Here is an 8,828-nt window from a genome sequence, read left to right as displayed (position 1 = left end):
CTATTTAAGCAAGGATGAAGAGCACTGGTTATGGCATCGAAGGTTGGGACATCTAAGCTTCTCACAAATAAGGAAAGCATGCAAATATCAGGCAGTTCGCGATCTTCCAGATATCAAAATTCCTGACAATACCATATGCAGATCATGTCAGTTTGGAAAACAAACCAGGACTAACTTTCCAGAGAAAGAAGGATCAGCTAGCATGCCTCTTGAGCTAGTACATACAGATACATGTGGTCCATTCAGGAAAAGAACACCTAGAGGAGAGGAATACTTGATATTATTTATTGACGATTTCTCCAGGTTTGTCTGGTTAGGACTTATGAAGCACAAAGATGAAGCATTCGAAAAATTCAAATCCTTCAAAGCCTTGGTTGAAAATGAATCAGGTCACAAAATTAAGTGCCTCAGATCCGACAGAGGTGGGGAATTTACTTCAAATGAATTTTTCGATTTCTGTGATGAACATGGGATAAGGAGAGAATTCTCTACAGCTAGAACTCCTCAGCAAAATGGAGTTGTTGAAAGAATGAACAGAACAATCCAACAAATGGCTCGTGCTATGCTTGATGAATCAGGAACTCCCGCAACTTTCTGGGGTGAAGCTGCACATGCTGCGGTTGTTATTCTCAACAAAACAAATGTCCGGGTGAACAGCACTCAAACTCCTCATGAGCTTTGGAGTGGCAGGACTCCTTCGGTAAAGCACTTCAAAATCTTTGGGAGCAAATGCTATATCAAGAATACTGATGAGCAGCTTGGCAAACTTGAACCTAGAGCAGATGAAGGCATTCTTCTTGGCTATTCTCCACATAGCAAAGCATACAAATGCTACAATAAAAGACTTGGCAGAATTGTTGACAGCATTGATGTAGTGGTTGATGAGAAGGGATATATTCCTAGGCCAGTACATCATGAAGATATAGAAGAAGATGAAGGCTACCCTCAAAGACAGAATAATGAAGAAGAAGAACCCCAAGGAGAACCTCAAGAAGAACCAGAGGAGCAGACAAGAATAGAAGAGAAAACTCCATCCAGATATGTTCAGAAGAATCATCCAGAATCTCAGATTGTGGGGCAGAAAGAAGCAGGTGTACAAACAAGAAGAACAGTTGCAGAAGCCTCAAGCTATTTGGCATTACTCTCCTCTACTGAACCACAAAATGTGAAAGAAGCATGCAAAGATGAATGTTGGGTGAAAGCAATGGATGAAGAACTTGAGCAAATCGAAAAGAACAACACTTGGGAGCTGGTTCCTAGACCAAAGGATAAGAATGTTATCGGAACAAAATGGGTCTTCAAAAATAAATTGAATGAAAATGGAGAAGTAATTAGAAACAAAGCCAGACTTGTTTGTAAAGGGTATGCGCAGCAAGAAGGAATAGACTTTGAAGAAACTTTTGCTCCTGTTGCAAGACTTGAGGCCATCCGAATGTTCCTTGCTCTCTCAAGTTTTCAAAACTTCAAAGTATTTCAAATGGACGTGAAATCAGCCTTTCTGAATGGAGACTTGGAAGAAGAAGTGTACATTGAACAGCCAGATGGGTTCATTCTTGGAAATGATCCAAATCTTGTATGCCGATTGAAAAAGGCTCTCTATGGTCTCAAACAAGCTCCAAGGGCTTGGTACTATCGGTTGGACAAATATCTTCATCAACAAGGTTTCTCAAAAGGTTCAGCAGATAGCAATCTGTATATAAAAGTTGAAAATGACAAATTGCTAATACTTGTTGTGTATGTAGATGACATTATCTTTGGCAGCAATGAAGAAGCTATGAGTCAAAGCTTTGCCTCGGTCATGCAGAAAGAATTTGAAATGTCCTTGCTAGGAGAACTGACATATTTCCTTGGTTTGCAAATCCAACAAAAGGAAGGAGGAATCTTTTTATCTCAAACCAAGTATCTCAAGCAGATTTTGAAGAAATATGGCATGGAAGATGCAAAACCAGTATGTACACCCATGGTCACAGGATGTAGTCTCAGTGCAAATGATGAATCTGCAGCAGTACATCAACCAACCTACAGATCTATGATTGGAAGTTTACTATATTTGACAGGTACCCGACCGGACATCATGCATGCAGTTGGAATAGTTGGAAGATTTCAGGCAAATCCGAAGGAGACTCATCTTCAGGCAGTAAAGAGAATTTTCAAATATCTTCAAGGGACTCAAAATTATGGCTTATGGTATCCTAGAGATACAGATCTTACTCTTCATGCTTATACAGATGCAGATTGGGCCGGAAGCGTGGATGACAGGAAAAGCACAAGTGGTGGTGCGTTCTTTATGGGTTCCAGACTGGTATCTTGGTTCAGCAAGAAACAGAGTTCCATTGCCTTATCTACAGCTGAAGCAGAATATGTTGCTGCTGCATCTTGTTGCACCCAACTCCTTTGGATGATGCAGACTTTGCAGGATTTTCAAATCACTTGTACTCCACCAATCCCCATCTTATGTGATAATACAAGTGCAATCAGCATCTCAAAGAACCCTGTTATGCATTCAAAAACCAAGCACATACCAATCAAGTACCATTTTCTCTGGGAACAAGTGCTTGAACAGAAAGTCAAGTTGGAGTATGTTCCTTCCAAGGAACAAGTTGCTGATATTCTCACCAAACCATTGCCCAGGGACACATTTGAATACCTCAGGCAAAATCTGGGGGTTGTTGATGCATCATCTTATTGTTGAACATCTTCTTATTGGTGGTACAAGGCTCAGGGGGAGCACATAATGCATTGTTGGCATTATGGAGAAGGAGATCTTGGAAATAGCTGCAATATGTCTCTATCTCTTTCATGATGGATTTCTGGTTATTTGTTGCAGATCTGGAGGAGCATGAGCTAAGGGGGAGCATACCCTTTGCCCTTGATGTCAAAGGGGGAGAATGAAGCTGAAGCTTGTAAGGTTGAGGTTGCCATCAAGTCCAAAGGGGGAGATTGTTGGCATTATGTTTTCTGGTATGACTGTATGTTACAGATGTTGTACTTGATGGCAACTCCAGTGGTAAGGCTCTCAGTTTGTTGAAAATTAAGAAGGACGCAGGCAATCGGTTCAGAAAGTGCGTCCCCGCAGGTATACCATGCATAACCCGCGTCCAGGGATGCCGGCCAGCCGTTCAGGGGGTGCGTCTACCCAGTGCACACATTTCAAGGCAGAGAAAAGCACGTGGGGGTTTCTTGTGTGGTATCTAGCCGACGGTTTTGTGTTTCTATGGTGTCGGCTCGTGGTATTGTTCCATGTTTTGGGGAGGAGCTTGCCTATATAAAGCAAAGGAGTTCATTTGGATTGTGCAATTGTCTTGGGTTGAATATCTTATTTGGTGAGATCTAGTCCAGATCTAAGAGGGCGAATCTTCTAATGGACTGTGATCTCTATGGCGCATGATCAGATCTGTAGATCTGACTGTTTGGGTTTGTCCTGAAACCTTCATATCATTTATATCTAAAGGGTCGCAGGTTCAGTGAAGGGAAAGTGCGCTGGGACGCAGGTACTGTAAAGGGCAAGTGCGCCGAGACGCAGCACAGTAGAGAGAGACCTGCGTGGGGACGCAGGGAGATCAAGGTTCAGGTGCGTCTCTGAAGCAGAAGGACGCGGCGCGATAGTGTTTTCAGGTGCGTCTCTGTAGCGAAAGACGCGGCGCGATAGTATCTTTGGGTGCGTCCCTGAAGCAACAGAACGCAGAGCAGTCAAAGGAACAGTGCGTGGGCACGCAGCGGAGCAGAAGGATATCTGCGTGTGGACGCAGAGTAGCATAAGGTTAACGGCGTCTGGTCGCAGGCCACAGAAAGAAAAACTGCGTCTCTGTTTTAAGATGTTCTGTTGATTGAATTTCTCTGTTGATAAGGTGTTCTGGGTTAGTTCTGTTATTGCTGATCTGATATCTGTAGTGATCTATATCTGTTATGTACTTGTTGATCATCTGATGCTTTATGAAAAGAAGTAGGGGGTTGTAGCTCCCTTCCAGGAGTAGACTGGAAAACGAGAGAGAGAGAGAGTTGTAGCTCTCTGCAGGTTGCAGCCTGCGTACTGGTAAAGGACTGCACCAGTACAAAATCATTGTAAAAGAAGTTTCTAAATTGAAAGAAGATAGAGACATATTGCAGCAGGTGGTTTTCACCCACATTGGGTTTCCACCTTACATCTTGTGTTCTTTGGTGTGACTATCTGTTTTTTCATGCTCATTATTTTATGGTACTGACATGCTAAAATAATTCAAAGATCAAATAAGGAAGATTTATTAAATTGCTAGATAATACTGATTCACCCCCCCTCTCAGTATTATTACCAACATAGAGGAACCTCATGTCAACCTCAAGCTTTAGTTTTTATCTTGAATGCAACCCTTCTCCTTCTTGTTTGAGCTCAGCTAGTATAACATCGCTCCAACAACCTTCGCATCTTGTGTGCCTATCACTCCCTTGTATGTGTGAACCATTTCACCTAGTATACAAATTTCTTTTCCATGGGAGAGATGGAGTTCAAAATTCTAGAAGTGGTCCTTCATAAGGAATGCATATCAACCTATCTTGTTATGAGTCGATTGAGGGTCAATAATTAAAGAAGTGTGCTAAATTATCATGGCCCGATGTGTCCAGATACATCCTCTTGGATCTAGGAATGCCTTTTTTAGTGAGACCCTTTTAAGGGTGAGAGAGGAATCAAAGAGAGTTATCTCACTAATGCTAGTGAAATATCGCTAGAACACTCTTCTTCTGGATCTGAGATTAGCCGAATTTGTTTGTAGGTTGAGGGAAGAGGAGAACTAAGGGCTCAGAGGAGAGAACATACTATGATTAAGGTATATCTTTGTGTATTTTTCTATGATATGAATGCAATATGATTTCCTTTTCCATTTCATGTTTGTATATGTGAGAAATATGGTTTCTTTACTATATTATTTTATAGTGCATGCTAACTTAATCACTGCAGATAAAAACCTTGTCATCATTTGTTTTCGCAAGTGTATAGTTGTTCAGATTGAGGAATTGGAGTTGGATCTCCAGATAGTAGAATGGCTTCTAGCCCTGAGAGTGGTATGAAACATACACCATCCTATGGGGATTCTAAGGTGTGATCATCCCCCTATATTTCTCTATTGATTGTATGGTTGGTTAATTGAATTGTGAACTAGGAGATTAGTTTGAGTATTTCACCCACCATTTTACAAATCTTGAGGTAGTATTTGTGGGACAATAATCCCTTTGCTTCTATATGAATTTAGAGAAAACACTATAATTTAGGATTGTTTATCTTGAAAGTAAGCTTGAATCCCCTCTTTCTCTAATATGATCTACCATTAATCTTATCCTTCCAATACTTTTGAAAATTTTCTCTACATTTACTTTGTTCATTGATATACTTGAATTTTCTAATGGTCTCTACCAAAATCTTGGATTCAACATAATTAACTTTTGCTTTGTAAAAATATGGAAGTCCACTTAAGAACCTTTGGATTTCTACCTTCACCTACTTGATAAATCCCACATACCTCAACAACACCAAGAACTTATTTTGATAATATACCATGGTCATGTCCCCAAATTTATTTCAAATAATTCTTGCATCTTCTTGTCATAGTAGTGCTATGAAATCTACTACTATTTGAAAATTTTCGTAGACTAATTACAAGAAATCCTTTTCTTTATGAATTTCGTTGACTTTCTTCAATTGGTTCCACCACGTAGAGGAATTTCCTTGCAAATGATATATGGCGATCTTTGCCAAAAGTGCCAAAATTCTTATGGAATGTGATTCAACAATTTATTATGCAAAGCATGATACATTTGAACCTACTAATTGAATATAAATATACCAGGGAAACGTCCACTAGTCCAGGTGAAACATTAGTGGTTGTAACTTAAAAAATTTCAAAGTAAAACCTATGAAACAACCTAAGGTCCTTAAATAAAGGAAACCTAATAGACAATTGAATACTAAGAATATTGATGTAGATGAGATCATGGTATTGTTTTTCATCCATGCTGATGCTTTCAAAGTGGAAAAAGTGGAGGAATCAACTCACAGGACCCTTTTTATTGGTGGGACCCAGTTTGGAAAATTGGGGTATGAAACATTTTGAGAGTGTTTTTAGGCATCAAATGACATTTTCTCGGGATAAAACTTTGCTGCTATAATGCGACATGTTTTACCCTATTCCACACACATATACCTTTCTAATGACACAAGAATTGTGTCAATCAAGTTCGACTGCGAAAGTTATGCCACTAAAAAGTTGACCTTATTGTTTTCACCTAGACACATGATTATGATGAAGAATACTCTAGAAGAATCTATATTATAACTCTGGTTAAGAGTTGAGGTAGTCAAACACAACCATTAGTAGTCTATCGAGCAATGTATAACCAGGCCACCACTAGAGGAAAATGGGTTCCATTCTTTCGAGTGCATTTGTTCCATAACTGAGCAAAAATAGATGAGAGGAATAGGAGATAGAGAAAACATATAATATTTTTGCATTGTAGTGGACCACAAGTCACATTCCATACTTATTTGTACTCATATATATTTTTTATTCAGAGAAAGATAGCAGAGAAACCTGACCTTCCAACCCTCGAAAGGGGTTCCCAGGCCAAATCTTGTGTTAAATGTGTGTGTGAGATTTGATTTCATTGTTCTATATTTTTTGCATAGTTTCAACATTCATGCATACAATATTAACAATAATCTATAGATTTATAAATCTAAAGAGGAATAAAACTACAATAGTGTAGTTTTTGTATTTTTAAGTATAATTTTATCATATACATTGTGATGAACTTTCCAGTGGAATATCCATAGAAGTCTATGGATCATATTGGTATCAGAAAAAGTTTCTTTAGGTGTATTGTGGATATTTTCATGGGATCTAGATCAGCTGGGCCAAAACTCGTAAACCTATAATCATGGAAAACAAATCTATGAATAACCCTCGTGAACTTGCAGAGGAAAGGATTTTTGCAGCTATAACAACAAATTGTAGATATAAATTGCAATGTAAATTTCCTCTTGATGGCCCTAAGTAATAAGCTTGGGATATTAGAAGAATATGGGGGTTCTAATGTTGAGGGAAATTTAGAGGAAAGAGCTAGTTGAAGAAATGACCCGAAAGAGATAAACCTAGTTCGAATGCCACGAATCATTCACAGTCCCTATTAAAAGTGGAAGCAAAGGTCAATATCAAGCCGTAAAAAGGTGACATCAACCCTATAAATAAAATCTCTAGTTGCAATAGATGGAAGTGTATTTTAGTGTTCATCATATAAAGGGTGTACAAAATATTTCATTTGTACAACTGAACTTAGAGGGCCATGCCTTGAATTGGTGGGAAAGCCACATAGAGACCTTGAGATTGGAGGGGGAGCTTCCAATGACTAAGTGGGGGGACTTTAAAATCCTCATTAAGTAATAGTTTTACCCTTTTTGGTATGTAGAGGACTAGTGGATCTGGTGGCACTATTTCAGGAAAAAGCAGGGGAAAAGAGTCTAGGAGCACACCATAAAGTTCAAAAAAATGGCTATAATGATGGGTATCTACCCAAAGAACCTAGATGTACTCCTAGAGTATTTGGGTGGTCTACAAATCCATTTGCATAAGTAATTGATGTTTTTCAATCCTAGATTAGTGGATGAGGCTTGTGTATATGTATAATACCTAAAAAACATGGGCTTGAAGAAATGGAAATCAAGTGGATCAAAGCAGAAAGAGCAACATGATGCTTATAAAGATGTGAAGAAGAAGTAGAAAGGGGGAAAAGATAAAAATATGACATCCACGAAACATTAGTGCAAATATCAAAACAACCACTACAACCACTGTAACATTGACGACCATATAAAGGAAAAGTGCTAGAAGTTTAATCCAGAGCTTAACCTAAAGAAAAAAAATGATTTAGGGGCATATGAAAAAGTTTGATTGACAGAGAGGTCAATTTTTTTTACTAAAGGAGTTGGTTTATTAATGAGTGGTTTGTTAGATACAAATTGTCGATCTAGATTTGTTATGTAATTCTTAAATTAGGAAAATTTTTGTAGTTTGTTGTGATTTTAATTATTTTCACTAAAATGGTCTTTTAGATATTATGATTGTGGATTTGGACAGAATTTACAAATGTATTATTTATATTTCCTCTTTTAATAAAATTAGGTAGAGATTTTGTGTGTGGAGAGAGAGAATTCTTTTTCAATTAACCAATGCTTTTGCAATCACAAATATCATAATATGTATGTTATAAGGCTTGCACAACTGTGTATATAAATATATATTTATTTTAAACTTAGCGGTTCGAAAGTTATTTGTTTGCAGGGCCGAGACAAACACACACACACACACACACACACACACACATACATTCCAGAATGATTGCAGGAGGGCCATGAAGAGAAGAGGCTTGCAGAAGGGCCACGAAGCCATATATATATATATATATATATATATATACTCCCGAAAACTGCTAACTAGTGATCCTTTATTAGGCAAAAGCCAACCAAGTGGATCCTGCCCAGAGATTATACCCCGATGGTATTATTAAATTTGTTGTTCGAGGCACAGGGCTTTTGTGAGTGGGTAGGTCTCACCCAAAGGCTTCCACCCTGACAATTCTTGGAAACCTTCCTTTCCAGTGAGTGGGATTTGTGAATGGCCTAGAACCTTAACAGAGGATCCTGCTGGGAGGGTTTATACTTATATTATTTGTAAATGATTTTACCCATTGTGTCAGGATGTCAAAAGTGACCTGAAGGAGTTAAGCGAAGGCTTGAGTGGGCCCCACCCAAAGGTCTCTTCCTTGAAGATTTCAGTAGACACTCTTTTCTTGAACCAAGCTTG

The sequence above is a fragment of the Pinus tabuliformis genome, chromosome 8 (assembly GCF_031772625.1).
Source record: "Pinus tabuliformis cultivar Carrire ecotype Pingquan chromosome 8, CPIR1, whole genome shotgun sequence".
NCBI classification, from domain to species: Eukaryota; Viridiplantae; Streptophyta; class Pinopsida; order Pinales; family Pinaceae; genus Pinus; species Pinus tabuliformis.
The sequence above is the reverse complement of the archived record's forward strand: the minus strand, read 5'-3'. Positions refer to the sequence as shown.